The sequence below is a fragment of the Balaenoptera borealis genome, assembly GCF_965194805.1.
Source record: "Balaenoptera borealis genome assembly, chromosome: 2".
Lineage (NCBI taxonomy): Eukaryota > Metazoa > Chordata > Mammalia > Artiodactyla > Balaenopteridae > Balaenoptera > Balaenoptera borealis.
Genome location: NC_138867.1, coordinates 34453391 through 34471441, shown reverse-complemented (window position 1 = coordinate 34471441; position 18051 = coordinate 34453391). Strand labels below are relative to the sequence as shown.

The following is an 18051-nucleotide window of genomic DNA, read 5'->3' as shown; positions in this document are numbered from 1 at the left end:
ATGGCATTTTTCAAAGAACTAGAACAAAAAATTTCACAATTTGTGTGGAAACACAAAAGACCCTGAATATCCAAAGCAATCTTGAGAAAGAAAAACAGAACTGGAGGAATCAGGCTCCCAGACTTCAGGCTATACTACAAAGCTACAGTAATCAAGACAGTATGGTACTGGCACAAAAACAGAAATATAGATAAATGGAACAGGATAGAAAGCCCAGAGATAAACCCATGCACATATGGTCACCTTATTTTTGATAAAGGAGGCAAGAATATACAATGGAGAAAAGACAGCCTCTTCAATAAGTGGTGCTGGGAAAACTGGACAGGTACATGTAAAAGAATGAAATTAGAACACTCCCTAACACCATACACAAAAATAAACTCAAAATGGATTAAAGACCTAAATGTAAGCCCAGACACTATAAAACTCTTAGGGGAAAACATAGGCAGAACACTCTATGACATAAATCACAGCAAGATCCTTTTTGACCCACCTCCTAGAGAAATGGAAATAAAAGTAAAAATAAAAAAATGGGACCTAATGAAACTTAAAAGCCTTTGCACAGCAAAGGAAACCATAAACAAGACGAAAAGACAACCCTCCGAATGGGAGAAATTATTTGCAAACGAATCAACGGACAAAGGACTAATCTCCAAAAATATACAAGCAGCTCATGCAGCTCAATATCAAAAAATCAAACAACCCAATCCAAAAATGGGCAGAAGACCTAAATACACATTTCTCCAAAGGAGATATACAGATTGCCAACAAACACATGAAAGAATGCTCAATATCACTAATCATTAGAGAAATGTAAATCAAAACTACAATGAGGTATCACCTCACACCAGTCAGAATGGCCATCATCAAAAAGTCTACAAACAGTAAATGCTGGAGAGGGTGTGGAGAAAAGGGAACCCTCTTGCACTGTTGGTGGGATTGTAAATTGATACAGCCACTATGGAGAACAGTATGGAGGTTCCTTAAAAAACTAAAAATAGAACTACCATACAACCCAGCAATCCCACTACTGGGCATATACCCTGAAAAAACCATAATTCAAAAAGAGTCATGTACCACAGTGTTCATTGCAGCTCTATTTACAATAGCTAAGACATGGAAGCAACCTAAGTGTCCATCGACAGATGAATGAATAAAGAAGATGTGGCACATATATACAATGAAATACTACTCAGCCATAAAAAGAAATGAAATTGAGTTATTTGTAGTGAGGTGGATGGACCTAGAGTCTGTCATACAGAGTGAAGTAAGTCAGAAAGAGAAAAACAAATACTGTATGGTAACATATATATATATGGAATCTAAAGAAAAAAATTAAATAATTATGAAGAACCTAGGGGCAGGACAGGAATAAAGACGCAGATGTAGAGAATGGACTTGAGGACACGGGGAGTGGGAAGGGTAAGCTGGGATGAAGTGAGAGAGTGTCATGGACATATATATACTACCAAATGTAAAATAGATAGCTAGTGGGAAGCAGTCATATAACACAGGGAGATCAGCCCGTTGCTTTGTGACCACCTAGAGGGGTGGGATATGGAGGGTGGGAGGGAGATGCAAGAGGGAGGGGATATGGGGATATATGTATACATGTAGCTGATTCACTTTGCTATAAAGCAGAAACTAACACACCATTGTAAAGCAATTATACTCCAGTAAAGATGTTTAAAAAAATTAAATTAAATTAAATTTTTAAAAAAGTAAATAAAATTTAAAAGTCAATTCCTCAGTTGCAGTAGCCACATTTCAAGTGCTCAGTAGTGGAAAATGGTTAATGGCTACACATAGGACAGTACAGATATAGAACATTTCTACATTACAAAAAATCCTATTGGACAGCACTCCTCTAAGTTTTGCTGAAAAATATGTATGTTTGATGTAATTCATAGCAGCTGATGATATATTAGCTACAAGTTCTGGTAAATGAGTAGCTAAGTTAGGGTTTTGTTCACGTTTTATTCACTCAGTGTAACACCTGGTGCTTAATAAGTGCTCAGAAATGTTTAACAAGTTGTGTAGGATAAAGATGGCAGCTCCTATACAGATACTAGATACTCAGTTGTCTGACATCACAATTTTTTTTTAAAAAAGGAAATATTTAAGCAGCATATAGAGAAGCAAGCTATTCTATACACAAGTAATCTACATTTCATGAATTCTGCCAAATTCTAAATGTAAATTTGTGGCAAATTGTTGACACCCCCTCTGCCCCTGCTTGGACAGCTGTGAATGACATCTGCATCAAATCAGCCAGGAGTTATTTATTTTCGAAATGTGCAGTGACCCGCTTCTAAGCCCAAAGGGTAAAAATGTCACCTTTGTTCATTTCTCAAGAAAAATATTTTTAAGATCCAGCACTGACTGGGAAAGGAAAAGCTGTTCCTTAGGGTGTTATCCATAATTCCCTCTTCATTTCAAGCTTTCTGACAGTCATCACTTCTTGCCTCCATTCCTAGTTGTAATACAAACAGGAAAGTAATTCCATTGCTTCACGAGCCAATTGACCTCTTTTCTTCCATGGAATTTAAATTGATTATTGCATTTTTGTTTAAGAACTGTATGGTTTTGTGATTACTTGTTCATATTTCAAAGATTGTGAGCTTCGGCACAATAGGGCTGTTTGATTCAGTTTTATAATCCCATTACCTAGGACATGGCCCCATAGGAGATAACAAATAAGTTTTGTTTGTTTGTTTACCAATAAGTATTTTTAAATAGATAAATTAACTAAGATTAACAAATGTGGCGTTAAGTCTTTCAAGTCAATCATATTAACAATAAAACATAAATACAATTAAAAACAAAACAACCTCCATGAATGACCTTTTTTCAGATTCCTCATAGTTTCATGCAAAATCAGACTATCTGACACATGTGTGCTGTGGTCATGGGGCCATTATAATGGAACTAGGTGGAAGATTCTGTTAGAATACCTAGAAACAAGCCTGGAAGCCTGAATATCATGCATTTGGAGTGCACACTTAGTTTACTTGAAGAATCATCCACAGATAACAGGAAACCCCATGTCCCCTGGAAATACATCTGGCCCGTATAAAGCTAGAGAAAGGCTAGAGCAGGGCTTCTCAAAGTATAGTCTGAAGACCCCCTGGGAATCACCAACTCCCTTTCAAAGAATCCACAAGGTCAGAGCTACCTACATAATGGTACTAAGATGTTATTTGCCTTTTTCATTCTCATTCTCTCATGAATGTTCAGTGGAATTTTCCAGAGACCCCAAAATTATCTGAAAAGGCTATTAAGTTAGTTTTCCCTTTTCCAACTACATATCTGCATGAGGCCATATCTTCATATATTTCAACTAAAACAATACGTCACCACAGATTGAATGTAGACCAAATACGAGAATACAGCTGTTTTCTATTACCCCATACATTGAAGACATTTACAAAAATGTAAAAGAGTGCTGTGCCTCTCACTAAATTTTTTGTTTTGGAAAGTATATTTTTCATAAAAAAGTATATTTTCATAAAAAATTATTACATAAGTGTAATAATTTATTATCATTATTTTAAATGAATTAATAAATAAATGAAAATTTTGTCAGCTATTACCCACCTTAACAAAAACTATTTAGGGTCCTCCAATATTTTTTTTTAATTGAAGTAGAGTTAATTAACAATGTTGTGTTAGTTTCAGGTGTACAACAAAGTGATTCACATATATATATATATATATATATATATATATATATATATATATATATATATTTCAGATTCTTTTCCCTTATAGGTTATTACAAAATATTGAGTATAGTTCCCTGTGCTATGCAGTAGGTCCTTGTTTGTTATCTATTTTATATATAGTAAGTACTGTCTGTCTATTAATCCCAAACTCCTAATTTATCCCTCCCTGCCCCTTTCCCCTTCAGTAACTATAAGTTTGTTTTCTATATCTGTGGGTCTATTTCTGTTTTGTAAATAAGTTCATTTGTATACATATATTTTTTTTTTTTTAGATTCCACATATAAGCAATATCATATGACATTTGTCTTTCTCTGTCTGGCTTGCTTCACTTAGCATGATAATCTCTAGGCCCATCCACGTTGCTGCAAATGGCATTATTTCATTCTTTTTTATGGCTGAGTGGCATTCCATTGTATATATGTACCACATCTACTTTATCCATTCATCTGTTGATGGACATTTAGGTTGCTTCCATGTCTTGGCTATTGTAAATAGTGCTGCAATGAACATTTTTAAGCAGTCAATGTGGTTTTGAAACCAAAGAGTTTGAGAACCACTGTACTAGAATATGATGAGTATAAATATAAAATAAATAGGCTCCCAAACAATCATTAACTGAGGAAGGGAAAAAGCAAATGGAACCCTGTTTCTAAGCTTGACCAGAAGACTCTGCTAAAAATGCTGACCATTGTTATTTATCCAATCAACTAATTACACATAGCTCTTTGAAGGCTGCATCTAAGTCTTACTTCACTCTCTTCTCATAAACCAAGCCATTCATTTGCCAGCCAAATATTTGCCAACTCTTTCCAGTTGCATACAAATTGTGTTGTTTCATAAAATATTTACTCTAAAATGTCACACTTACAATGGTTTTCAATGACAATTCAGTTTTTTTAAATTAATTTTTATTGGAGTTAGTTGACTTACAATGTCGTGTTAGTTTCAGGTGTACAGCAAAGTGAATCAGTTATACATATACATATATCCACTCATTTTTAGATTCTTTTCCCATATAGGTCATTACAGAGTATTGAGTAGAGTTCCCTGCATTAGACAGTAGGTAATGACAATTCAATTTTAATTTGAGAACATGGTCAGGTCTGTAGGCAACCTGGGCTGAGGTTGGACGTGTGGTCACAGCGCACAGATGCTACTTCTGAGACCTGCTGCATCTGTGGGTTACTGCAAAGGGAATGGGTAGACTGGTGCCCAGATCAGCCCTGCCTATTTTCCTAATGGCTTATTAGTTTGTTTAGCTTCACATGATGTATTTTTAGTAATACGGGCTAATGAACCAGGAAAGTTTATATTAAATTGATCCTTTTTATACAAGAATGCAATGTTCATTTTAATAAAAACTGACTATTGAAGGGCATTGGTATTCATGTGCATGTGCGTGTGTGTGCGTGTGTGCATATTCTCAAATAGATGTCTTTCAGTCTCCTTTTTTCAACCAGTCTTATCTTTGGCTCAGAAAAAGTTTACCACTCCTAATTGCTCTACACTGATCCATTTCGCAAGAGCTCAGAACTAAGCCAAAATATTTGATGATGTACTCTTCTGTGTCTTGTAGCTTCTCTTCTGGTTTGTATCCTGCTTACAATCACTTTTCAAGTCTCATCAAGTAAAAATCTATTATTACTTGGGTGATCCAACCTTCCTTTACACCCCTTCAAAGACCACATTGATGGCAATGTGGTCTAATGACTGACACCCAGGCAGACAGGGTGCATGTGGGAATTGCTGATGCTGTGAGAACATAGACTTCCCTCTATCAGTTCCCCACTCAGTGAAGAGAAATACTTATCTGTTTGTCCATTCACCTTCCAGAATTATGTAGCCTCTGAGATCCTCCTTATTAGCCCTCTTTCTCCCATTGTTTACACTGTTCTCCTTGTCTCTCATCCCACCAAACCCTGGCCATGCCTCAAGTAGCATTTCAGGATCACTTCAAGTGCATAATTTCTCATATCTGGACTTCTTCTTTGGTGCTTGAAGTATATTGCCCTGTAACAATCATTATACTATGAATTTTCCAAAAATGTGTTGTTTTTCCAAATAGCCTTGAGTTTCTTGACAGCAAAGATTTTCTCTTATTCATCTTTGATTATAAAATGCCTTGTAGCCTGAAAAGTATTCAGGACAGATGCAACATTTATTCCATACCTGTCATGTGCCAAGCACTGTGCCAAGTGGTTTTGCATAAATCATCTAATTTAATCCTTGAATTTGAGGCTCAAAATGATGAAGGGACTAGTCCAAGATAACACAACAATCCAAGAGTAACAGCAGTTGGGGCTGGCAGCTAGAGTTGTTCAGCTCTGAGCTAAACACCTTTTTCTATTTCATCACACTGCATCCCTAAGTAAATATTTCTTGATTAATAGCTCTTACTCTTCCTCCTCTTCCTAATCAATCTCAATCAATATCATGATATAAAATGAGTATATTTTCCTTTTAAAATGAAAAGATATTTGTACAAGGTTATGCTCCATTCTTAGTGTGGCTAGCCTAGGGCAACCAGATGTCCCACTCTCCACTAATACTACAGCCCAGTAATTTCAAATTGCTCTGAGGAGTCCTGGGAATTCCAGGGAGACACATCAGAGGGTTGGGGTAGGAGAAATGAGTTTTGACATCTCTGCCTCTAATGGAGTGATTTTAACTTATATATATATATATTTTTTTTTTGGCTGCGTTGGTTCTTCATTGTTGCACGCGGGCTTTCTCTAGTTGCAGCGAGCAGGGGCTACTCTTCGTTGTGGTGCACTGGCTTCTCATTGCAGTGGCTTCTCTTGTTGCTGAGCACAGGCTCTAGGCACGCGGGCTTCAGTAGTTGCAGCATGTGGGCTCAGTAGTTGCAGCACGTGGGCTCTAGGGTACGCGGGCTTCAGTAGTTGTGGCTCGTGGGCTCTAGAGCACAGGCTCAGTATTTGTGGAGCACTGGCTTAGTTGCTTCATGGCATGTGGGATCTTCCCACACCAGGGATCAAACCCATGTCCCCTGTGTTGGCAGGCGGATTCTTAACCACTGCGCCACAAGGGAAGTCCTAACTTATATCTTTTATTAACACAAATTTCATTTAAAAGAAAGTCTTCTACAGCTTTTAAAATTTTTGAAATCAGATATAGCCCAATCTCAGGTCTTGGGTTCTATGCTGCTATAGGAACCAATCTCAGAGAGAGGCCAAAATATGACCTCATCATTGCTAGGTGTCCCATGCTGTAGAGGTCGGATAAGACACCAAACACTGATCTAGGCATGACTACTCCAGAGCCAGCCTTACAGCAATGAAGAGCAAACTCACTTCACCAACTTTATGACTTGACGAATGCTACAGAAATCTACATGCACCAAAATATTTCTTCTACTGGTCAGCTATGGCCATATTTGAATGCTTACTCACAGGGCCTGGGATTCTAATAATCAGAAATTCTAGAGGTAACATACTACAGAGAAAGAGCAGTACACTCAGGGATCCAAAGACTAGGAGTCAAGTCCTGCCTCAGTTGTTGATTTCTCTGTGCCTGTTTTACCCATCTGTGAAATGGAGATGACAATCTCTGCCTCACACCATTAGTAGGCTTTCAGTAAATGTTTCCTGAATTGATGGATAGATGGGTGGATGAATGGGTAGGCAGGTGTATGGATGGTTGGATAGAGAGCCATCAGCATATGTAAAATTGTGTGACACATAACTATACCACTTCCAGTATAAGCAAAAGGTCACATTTAGTGGCTTAAAACAACACAAACTTATGATCTCACAGTTTCATAGAGCAAAACTCTAAAATGGGTCTCACTGAGTCAAAATCAAGGTGTGGGCAGGGCTGTGTTTCTTCTGGAGGCTCGAAGGGAGGATCTGTTCCCTTGCCTCTTCCAGCTTCTAGAGACTGCCGCATTTATTGGCTCATGTCTTCCTTCCACCTTCAAAGCCAGTAAGGGCTGATAGAGTGTTTCTCAGACTGCATCACTATGACATTGGCACACCTGCCTCCCTATTCCCTGTATAAGACCCATATAGTACATTGGATCCACCTGGATAATCCAAGATAATCTCCCCATCTCAAGATCACTTTCCTGAAAATTCCCCTTTGCCATGTAGAGTAACATATCTACAGTTCCAGGGATTAGAATGTAGACATCTTGGTAGGCGGGGCATTACTTTGCCTACCACACTATAGGACAGTTTCGATTATATTGGAAGCTGTGCAAGATAAGTCAGAGATTCCTGATCCTGACTGAATATTAGAATTATCTGGGAGCTTTAAAGAAAATAGATGCCCAGGCACCTCACCCAAATACTAAAATTTACTTGGGCCACATGGGCCTGGCCATCAGCATTTGCTAAAAGTACACTAGATTATTCCGTTGTGAAGCGAGATTTGAGAGCCACTGTGTGTATTTAAGAAAGTGGATTTGGACCATCACACAAATTTAAGTTTGAGGACCTCTTCAGCCCCTTAGGTCACTCACTTTATTTTTCTAAACCTGAGTGCCCTTATTTTAAAAACGGGCATAATAATCATATGAGGACTAAATTAGATAATATATATAAAGTCCTGTGTGCCTTGCCTAGAACATGTTAATCCCTCAATAAAAGGTAGTCATAATTATCAATTTTACAGAGCAGGCCAACTTACATCCTTAAGCAAAGGTAAACATAAATATCAAAAGTGAATCTCCAAGAATATGCCCCAAACTCACCCCTCTTGATCAGACTTAAAGAAGTTTAGGGTTCCAACTAATTCTGCTGAGATTGCTTATAAACTGATATGTCTCAGGAGAGTTATTAGGTTCTGCCGTCCTTGCATATGGTTCTGGGCGATGACTGGTTTCTCCTTGGGTTTTCTCCTTTCACACGGCAGAGCCTGCAGGACAAATCAGCTTAGCATCATGTGCACACAGCCAGCTGTCTCCATGGGGATGGTATAAACTCAGGCCCATCCCAACAAGGCTCATAGTCTACTGGTGTTTTAAGTCCTTCCATTAGTAAAAAAGTACCAGTCCCCATTCTCTAAAAGACTCAGCTCACCGCGCCTGGGATCCCAAGCCCCAGATTCTTCTCATCAGCCCAAGCCCCATCCCAGCCCATGAGGTGGGACATTCAATCAGGACTGACCCCAGTCTTGTGTGGCAGCCACACCCTGTCCCACAGAAAGATGAGACCCTCTGCATGATGTTACCACTAGACAAAACCCCTTTACTAACCTGCTTTATTTTCATGCATTGCTGGGAATTAGAATGGGCCAAAAGAACCTGCCTAATTTTATAGTGAGAAAAGGCTATGTTCAGCTAAAGTCATCAATTGTAGTAGAACTGTGTTTTAAAATTTTATTAGCTTCCAAAATCAAAAAAGAGGGGAGATTACATCATAAGTGAGGGATCTTACTTTATTAGTTTCCAGAGTCAGAAAAAAGAAAAGGGAAATTATATCATACATAAGAAAGATCTTCCACATTTTTTCTCTTGTATTTTCCTTTGCTAACCTCTTCCTTTAACTGCTGGGAAGTTAAGGGGAAATACAGTATCAAAAAACATTGACCCTGGTGATTTAAAATTAAAATCTGTGGTTCTTCGTCTTCAGGAAAATTAGAGCTTATGATTCTATTTCTGCTTCTTTCAGTTCTGGAAAGAGACTGACAGCACATTTCTGTAGGGGACAACATTTCCCAAGTTTGCATATCCAGGGCATGGAACACTTATGGGAGGTAGAAGCAGTATTTTGGTTTGTTTGTTTTTGAGAAATTTGTAAAATAAGAGAAAAAAGCACAAAAAAAGTATATAACAAACACCAATGGATCCATGACCAAGAATTTTGTCATATTTGCTTGAAGTCTTTTCTAATATGAAAAGAATAAACTGTATATAGAAAGTTGAAATCAGTCATCATTCCTGCTCAGGCCTTCCCAAAGATAGTCTCCATCATGATTTCACTGTGATTCTCTTAGGGTTACTTCTTTACCTGCTAGCCAAGGTCAGTGCTGTTCATCCTGACTTGTGTGGCCAGGATCCCAAACCCTTAGAAGATGGAACCCTTAGAAGATGGACATGATGACTGCTCCAGTTGAGAGTCACCCATTGCTGCTGACTGGGTCTTTCACCTCATATCCTGATCTGGTCACTGATCTTGGAGAGATGCTCTAGGTTCTGTGTGTGCCAAGAACAGATGCAGCCTACATGGTGTGAGCCCAAGCCTGGTTCCCTGGTTCCCACTTGGCCTCCTCAAGGTGGAAGCACTTGACCAACAAAAGACACTTTAGATCAGTCTTCTTGGATTCAAGAGACACAATCCTATAAAGAGAGTCCAGGAGGAGAATTTCAAGGGCTCTTGACCTTCATCTCATGGGTTGCCAATCAAATGCCTCCTCTGGCCAGGCAGGTGACTTTAATGAGCTAAGTAGTTACAGCAAATTATGGAGGCTCCATGAAACTCCAGCCAATTGTTTTATCGGGAAATTGGACTTTTCAATGAAAGCCGTAAATCTAAATAATTATGTGAAATCACTCTAGTTTTTACATTTCCCCATTTTTTTAATATTTAAAGTTTTCAATCTACAGAAAAGCTTAAACAATAGCACAGCAAACAACTGTATTCCCTTCAGCTAGATTCACCCAATTGCTAACATTTTGCCATATTTTATGTATATGTATAAATAATTTCCTGAACCATCTGAAAGTAAGTTGTGCAAATCATGAAAATTCATCTGTAAAACTTTAAGCATGCATCTCCTGAGAATAAGGGCCTTCTGCATTTTAACCATAATGCCATTATCATACCTAAGAAAAGCAACAATTTCTTTATCATTGAATTGCCCATATGAAAATTTCTCCAATTGTCCCAACATTATTTTATAATTTTTTTTTGTTCAAACCAGGATCCAATCAAGATTTACATATTGTATTTCATTGCTATGTCTCTTTGGTATCTTTTAATCTAGAAGAGTTCTTCTACCCTCTTTTGTTTTTCAAAACTATTTTTAATTGTCGGTAATGAATATGATTTATATGAATGTGTGTGTGTGTGGAGGGGTGTATGCACCCACACACCCACACATAGGCAACGAAAGCAGTTCCCCAGGCCAGCTTCACACTGTGGGGTATATCTCTGCACCCAAGCGTAGTCCGTCAAAGGTTCCACTTCCAAAAGCAGAGTCAATATGGTCTGCCTCAGCCCATATTGGTGCATTCACTTATCAAGGACGGAAAGATGAGAGAAAAAGAAAGAGAATTCCTTCTCTCACTGCTATTAATTGAAGGTCTTAGCACTGATACCTGGCTAAACTCTGAGGAGGAGTTGGATGAGAGTCACTTGGGAGAGGGATCTAGTTACAAATGCCAGCGGCTGGGCTCCACCCCAAACCTGCTCAATCTGGAATTGCACTTATTTTAAAAACACCTCCAGCTATTCTTCTGAACACTAAAGTTTGAGGGCTACTATTCTAAAGACACACTGATAAATTAAGGATGGGGCCCTACCCCTGGCAAATTCTGGTAGAACCAAAACATAAAATGTTATCACTGAGGCAATAAGTTCTCTGGAAGCCCAGAGGGAAGGTCAGAGGAGGCTTTGGGGCGAGGGTGGGGAGGTGAGCTCTGAGTGGAGTTTGAAGATGAAGGCTGAGTTAACCAGGTGAAGGATGGGGAACTGTATGGAAATGAGAGAAGCAGAAGCTCTGCCTCATGCACCTAGAGGTGTGCCAAGAATGGGTGAAGGAGAGTCTCATCCACGGTGAGAGGTTTTAATTTTTTTTTTTTTCTGAAGGGTTGGAGAGCCACTGAAGAGCTTTAAGCAACCATGATCCAGTCGATCATAGGAAGACCATGCTTGACAGGCCTGAGAAGGAAAGATCAGAGGCAGAGCAATTCTGTAAGAGGCCACCGCAGCTAGAGAGGCAGGAAGTGATGGAGGCAGCTCAGTGGGGCAGGAGGGCAAGCTCTTGAGACAGAGAAGCACCAGGATGGGCAGTGGAGACGTGAACCTGGGAGTTGGAGGAGGGAGGCTAAAGCTGATTCTGGGCTCATGTTTCGGTCTCATGTGAATAGGTGATTGCGGTGCCTGCTGGACATTTAAGTGACAACGTTCCTTAGGTGGTTACCTGGTTAGAAGAGCAGTAGTGAGAGCCTCAGACCCAGGAGAGACCCAGGAGAGGCCATGCAGTGGGGGCAGAATGGGGTGAGGAGCCAGCCTTTGGATCAGACAGAGGATGTGGCTGGATTGTCTGCTACAGAAAGCAAGTGGTTAACCCATTTGAATGGGTGGAACCAACCACTAGGGGACCCTGGTTTTGTTGATGTCCCTGTGCCCTTTGTTGACTCCTAGTGCTACAATTTCCTCTCTCCACTCCTTTCTCTAGTGGCCTCCAAAGTGGAGGACCCTCCAAAGGAGGATTTAAGACAGTTTGTTGAGCATGAAGAGAAATTGTTAGAAATACTAGATTTTTTTAAAAGTCTCATCTTTTCTATTTTTGTTTACATTTTATAATGGGTAAAGTATATTCCCAAAGCAAGATATATGGATGGATGGATGGATAGATAGATAGATAGATAGATAGATAGATAGATAGATAGATAGATATCAGTAATAAATACCCAGATATTAGGGGCACATGCTCAAATATTTTTTCTTTGCTAGACTTACACAATGAAAAATCTTGAATGACCACTTTTCTGCATGACAAAACTCAGGAAAGGAGAGACTCATGAATGAGAAGGTGGGATGTAGGTGCGGGTCTTGCATACCCACTACTCAGAGATCGCTGGCCTCTTTCAAAAGGTCCTGCCGGCTGATAGAACCCCATGTGGCAGAACCCCTGGAAGTTGTTCAAGTCCCTTCTACCTTTTCCTATTTTGAATGCATTTTTAGAATCTTAGATGCTGAGAGTTGGAAAAAAATCTTTGACATTGATCAGCTAGTTTTCTGCTTTCCTGAGAAGCAAGAAGAAAAGGGAGGTTAGAGAAGAAAGCTGGGGTCAGAGGGAGAAAGAGGAGAGTAAAGTAAAGAAAAGCCACCCTTTCTTCACACATTAACCTGGAGCTGGTCCTGCATCTGGCAGGTTGTGTTATTCCTCTGAATCGTGTGCAGGAGTTTTGCGGGGGTGTGGGGGGGGTGGCCGTTAAAGTCAAAGAAAATAAGCAGAACCTGTTTCTTGGCTTGCCTCCTACGTGATCCGTTCTCATCCTAATCGCCAGTGTGTCTGGCAGTAGGGTGTTTCTGACGGCAGGCAGTGGACTCATTCCAGGAACACGCACCTTCGATGACCTGTGATCAGGACGTCATTGGCTTAGAGACGGAATTCCCGACACTCGGGCGTAAGGAGCAGGGCAAGGGCGAAGTGTCGGAAGGGCGTGGCTTCATCTGTGCGTCACCTTGGGCTCCATAGTCTGGAGCGGGGCGGGGCTCGGGCTCTCCTGCCCAAGGCGTTCGCGTGCTGAGCAAGCAGAAGGTCGAAGCCCGCCCCGTGTGTCTTCACACTACACCCAGATGCCCCTAGGAAAGGAGGCCATCAGGACTGTGCGAAAGCCTAACTTCAGGCCAAATCATTTTCACTCTCAAACACATTCAGGATTTGTTTTCTGAATAAGTCGCTAGAGGCTCTAAATGGCACAGCAGAGCGGGCGTAGCCCTCGGAAGCAGATCACCTCTCCTTGAGCGGTGGTTGGATTGGCCATCGGCTTTGTGTCACTCCCATCAGAACTAGAAGATGAACTTTATCATTTTTTTTAACTGAGGGAAAGTAAACGTCATAATTGCTAAAGTGTAAGAACAATAATACACACAGTATTTTCATTTAGAATCAGAAAAGTAAGCTTGTTCACGGGCCATAGGTATAAACAGGCCAGTGCTATAGGTAGTAATTACCAGATAGAGATAGGGTAAGGTCCTCAGCCTGGGGTAGAGGTGAGGATGGGATGAGATAGGGATAGTAGAAGAATTTGCCTGGATTATAAAGACCAAAATTCTGATATCCTCAATGGGTATTGCTACTAGTAGTCATGAGTTGAGGAAGCTGACTTCCTCCATCCTCATCCATAACCCCCCAACTCACTAATTTTCCTCCTATAGTATTTTATTTCCTTGTGTGGCACAACAGAATTGCTCAAGATGGGGGAGAAAAAGCCTGGTACTCAGGTGCACGAAGAAGGAGCTATTCACTGAGACCTTCATCATTTGCTTAGAATTGCTTTTGCTGGGGGAGGGGGAGAGCCCTAAACATTTAATAAAATACCCAGAAGCACTGAGGTGTTAGCTATGCTTCTGTGGCAGATGTAATATAAGATCTAACATCTGATTTAAGAAATCTTTGAATTATTTTATTTTATTTTATTTTTATTTTATTGCTCAGGGTTCCTTGTAATTTATGAAAAGCTTTAGGGAGTAGCTACAAAAATAATGAAAAGTAGATATTCAGATACTAACCCCATATTACATTATTGGTTCCTTTAAAAAAAAATTGTATAAGTAATTCTTTCCAACTCTACCTTCTGTTAACATCACCTCAAGAAGGATTATATGTGAAAAAAAAATACGCCCCTTCTATCTTGTATTCTTTCCTCTAAATAATGGGAAAAGTACTACTGCTATATCATGTCTTGAAAGTCTTATATTAATCTGTTGGTTCAGAAAATTGGTTACATATATCCAGAGCATATGGTAAAAGAGGTTTACACCAAAAACAGTGTTTTTGCTTTTGCACTTATTGATTATAAGCTATATAACATAGAGAGGAATGGGGAGAACACAATGGAATTTTTATCTTCATTATTATGTAATTGTTATCAATAATAACAGATTATTGCCCAAATTTTCCTTTAGAAGGATTTATAAAAATAGGAAAAAACTGAGTGTTTATTATTCCATAATTATAAGATTAGCTCAAGATAAGATAGATTTGGGAAAATGTCTATACTTCCATTTATTTCAGGAACATATTATCATGTTACTAAACTGGCTTCATGGCTTTTTACTTGTTTTTTATTAAATCTTCAAACCTATTCAGAACTATCAGCAAACAGAGTTACCATCCAAACCCAATAAAATATTCAATTTTTAAAATATAATCTTTCTAAATGTGTATATTTCTTCTCCCCATTTTGGAAAGCAAAATTTATGTCTACACCTCAGAGGTAGAAATTGCTAGACTCACCTTTACCTGGGATAAATGCATAAAAAAATCAACTGCCCCACAAACCAGGAAGCCATCCTTGGCCTCTAATAAATTGATTCAATTCCACAATGTTTATACAGTACTTTCTGTGTGCCAGGCACCATACTAGAAGCTAGGAATCAAAGACAAAAAAGTTGCAGCCCACCCTTACAGAGCTCAAGGTCTAGAGAGAGACAGATTCCAACAACTAAAAGATAGCACAGAAGCCAAAGGAAGGCAGGCCACCTTCCCCAGTCTTTAGGGACTGAGGTCAGAAGTCGGTGATAAATCTACACTGGGCTTTGGGGCACGAGCAGGAGTTAACCAGGTGAAAGAAAAGAAAGGAGGTGCATTCCATGAAGGCAGGGCACATTCTGGGTCCTGGGATTTTGTTTTGATTTTGACCTCAGGGGCAGGTTGGTGAGGAAGCAGAAACATGAGACTGATTTTTAAAAGTTAACATTTTTCAGTACAGATGAACCTATTTGCAGGGCAGAAATAGAGATGCAGACATAGAGAATGGACTTGTGGACATGGGGGGCAAGGGAAGAGTGGGACGAATTGGGAGATTAGGATTGACATACATATACACTACCATGTGTAAAATAGATAGCTAGTGGGAACCTGCTGCATAGCACAGGGAGCTCAGTTGGTGCTCTGTGATGACCTAGATGGGTGGGATGAGGGGGTGATGTGCGAGAGAGGTCCGGGGGGAGGGGATATGTGTATACATATGGCTGATTCACCTTGTTGTACAGCAGAAACTAACACAACATTGTAAAGCAATTGTACTCCAATAAAAGAAAAAATAAGAGAGTGGAAAAAAAGAAAGTTAACATTTTTCTTCTTTCTCTTTCTCTCCCTCATAACCATCCAGTAAATCCAGGGATGGTAGAGTTGCTCTCTGGTGCCAGGGCCCAGCCTCCTTCCATCTCTGGCTCTGCCATCCCTAGGGTATTAATAAGCCCTAGTCATCAATAAATCTGAATGACTCAGGCCCGCACAGCATTCTGGCAGAGAAAAGCACGGTGGGCCCAGCTTAAAAGCACTATGCAGAAGCTCTTCAGATCTCTTCGGCCTTGATCCCACGGTCCAAAACTTAGTCATATGGCCACAGCTACTGTCAAGAGGGGTAGAAAATGTAGTTGTAGTTGTATGCCTGGCTAAAAAGCAGGAATTATCTTACTGTAGAACAGGCGTTGGCAAACTTTCCGCAAAGGGCCAAATAGTAAATATTTTAGGCCATATACACTCCTTGTCATGTATCATTGCTCTTCTTCTTCTTTGTTTTTCTTACAACTCTTTAAAAATGGGAAACCCATTCTTACCTTGAGGCTCTGCAAAACAGGCCATAGGCCAGATTGGGCACACAAGTCAAAGTTCGTCAACCCTATGGAAGAAAGGAAAATTATATAAGAAGGAAAGTGGCCATTCCTGGCATAACCTCTACAAGACTATAAACCACTCAGGGGAAGAGCCTTGTCTCATTCACCTTTCTGGCTAGCACAGTGCTGGCATATACAGTAGGTGCTTAATGTGGATGACTGATGAATGAATGAATGAATGAATGAATGAATGAATAGAAGGGAGATAGGGGAGGTTAATTTAACAGCCACAATTTCTTAAAATCCCATTTTGTGCCAATGGCAGTCTCTTAACATGGATTGTCATTTGAATACTCCATTTTCTCCAGAGTTTGAAGAAAAGTCTAACCAAGAACAGACAAGAGTGAATCCACTGGGCTTTCCACCCACTGCAATCCCCTTCAGTTCCTGCAGTCAAGCAGCCCACTTCACCTCCCAACTACAGATACAATTGGGTCCCAAACATTCCACATGTTGGAGTGGACATCCCTAGTCCCAGCCCCCCGTCCTTGACCTCCATGGCAGACAGACAACCCCGGGTGTGCAAGCAGATTACAGAACCAAAGGCCTTCCAGGTTCTTCCCTTTGACAACCATGGTGGCAGCAGAAGAGCCTTGACTTCGTTTTGCTCTTTTAAATATCACATGCTTGGTCGGACTGTCAGCAGAAGCATTCAGACTGAATAGACTCTTTTTAGTTCCCCTCTTTCTCCTCCTTCTTACTCAATATCCTGAGGGCACAATAGAACTTTTCTTGTCTAAGTCAGCGTGGTGGGGCGGGGAGCGAGGAAGAGTGGATCACTCAACCATTCCCCTAGACATCTCCCGGCCAGGGCTCAGAAAGTGCCACAGGGCTTGGATTCTACATGCCGAGCAGACACAACAGCCAAAAGTGAGGGAGCCCGGCCCCTGGCCCCAGGAAGACCTACTCAATGAGACCACCCTCCCACTTCATTCTTCAGGAGCTCAGGTAACAGCTCTATCCAGGTTTCCTTTTTCAAACCAATGTGTGATTTTTTTTTTAAAGCAGGAAAAGGTACCGCCTCCAAATTCTGGCAGCACAGATTGTGCTGGCTGGAATCATTGACAGAAAAGCATGTTCTGTTGGCAAATAGCAGAAGAGGTGGGCATCAGACACCACAACTCAGCCTCATTGTAGCCAGAAGGGTGATAAGCAGATGAAAATGTGTCTGTCACTTGCTGTTTCATAACTGGATAGGGCCTCTCACACATGCCTGTTCCAACCTCTGGTGCTGCTGGTATTAAATGAAGTCTTGCAACAAAACCAGAGCCCCGGTCCTAATTAGGCACAGAACGATTGATTTCATCTTGGCTGCTGACAAGCTTGTGCTTACCTTTTGATGAAGAGGAACAAATCTCACTTTCCCCCAAAGCTTAAGGAGCTGGCAGGAAGTGGGGATTCATGTGGAATTCCTACACAGACTAGGGAAAGGGGGCTCTGCTGCCATCAACCCTGCCTTCTCAGAAGGAATCCTGGCAAAATGGGACAAATGATGACAAAGTGCTACAAGTCATCCGAGGAAATCTATTCAGAGCAACAGGTTACCTCCAAAATTTAGTTGGAGACTTTGGCCCTCTTGTATGAATTGCTACCTCTCATGAAAAGAATCACAGGGCCTTTCCCCGCCCCTCCCCCCTTTTAACTAAACTTACAATGAGGTAATTAAAAGAAGAGCATAGGCCTCTTACTCTGTCTCCTACCAGCTGTGTGACTTTGGGCCAGCCACTTAACCTCTCTGTGCCTCAGTTTTCTCCTCTGAAAAAATGAGGATAATAATAGTACTTACCTC

General features: G+C 40.4%; 1 protein-coding gene across 3 annotated transcripts in view; it reads left to right on the top strand.

Annotated features, from left to right (window-relative positions):
* Positions 1–18051, top strand: part of FYB1 (FYN binding protein 1) — a 165980-nt gene that overhangs the window by 33249 nt on the left and 114680 nt on the right. The window contains exon 1 of one of the 3 annotated variants that reach the window (XM_082382250.1): positions 16863–17210. The exons of the other annotated variants lie outside the window; for them this stretch is intronic. The gene's annotated coding sequence lies outside the window, so the exon portion shown is untranslated. Of the gene's footprint in view, positions 1–16862; positions 17211–18051 lie in introns of those variants that run through there. 3 annotated transcript variants of the gene reach the window in all.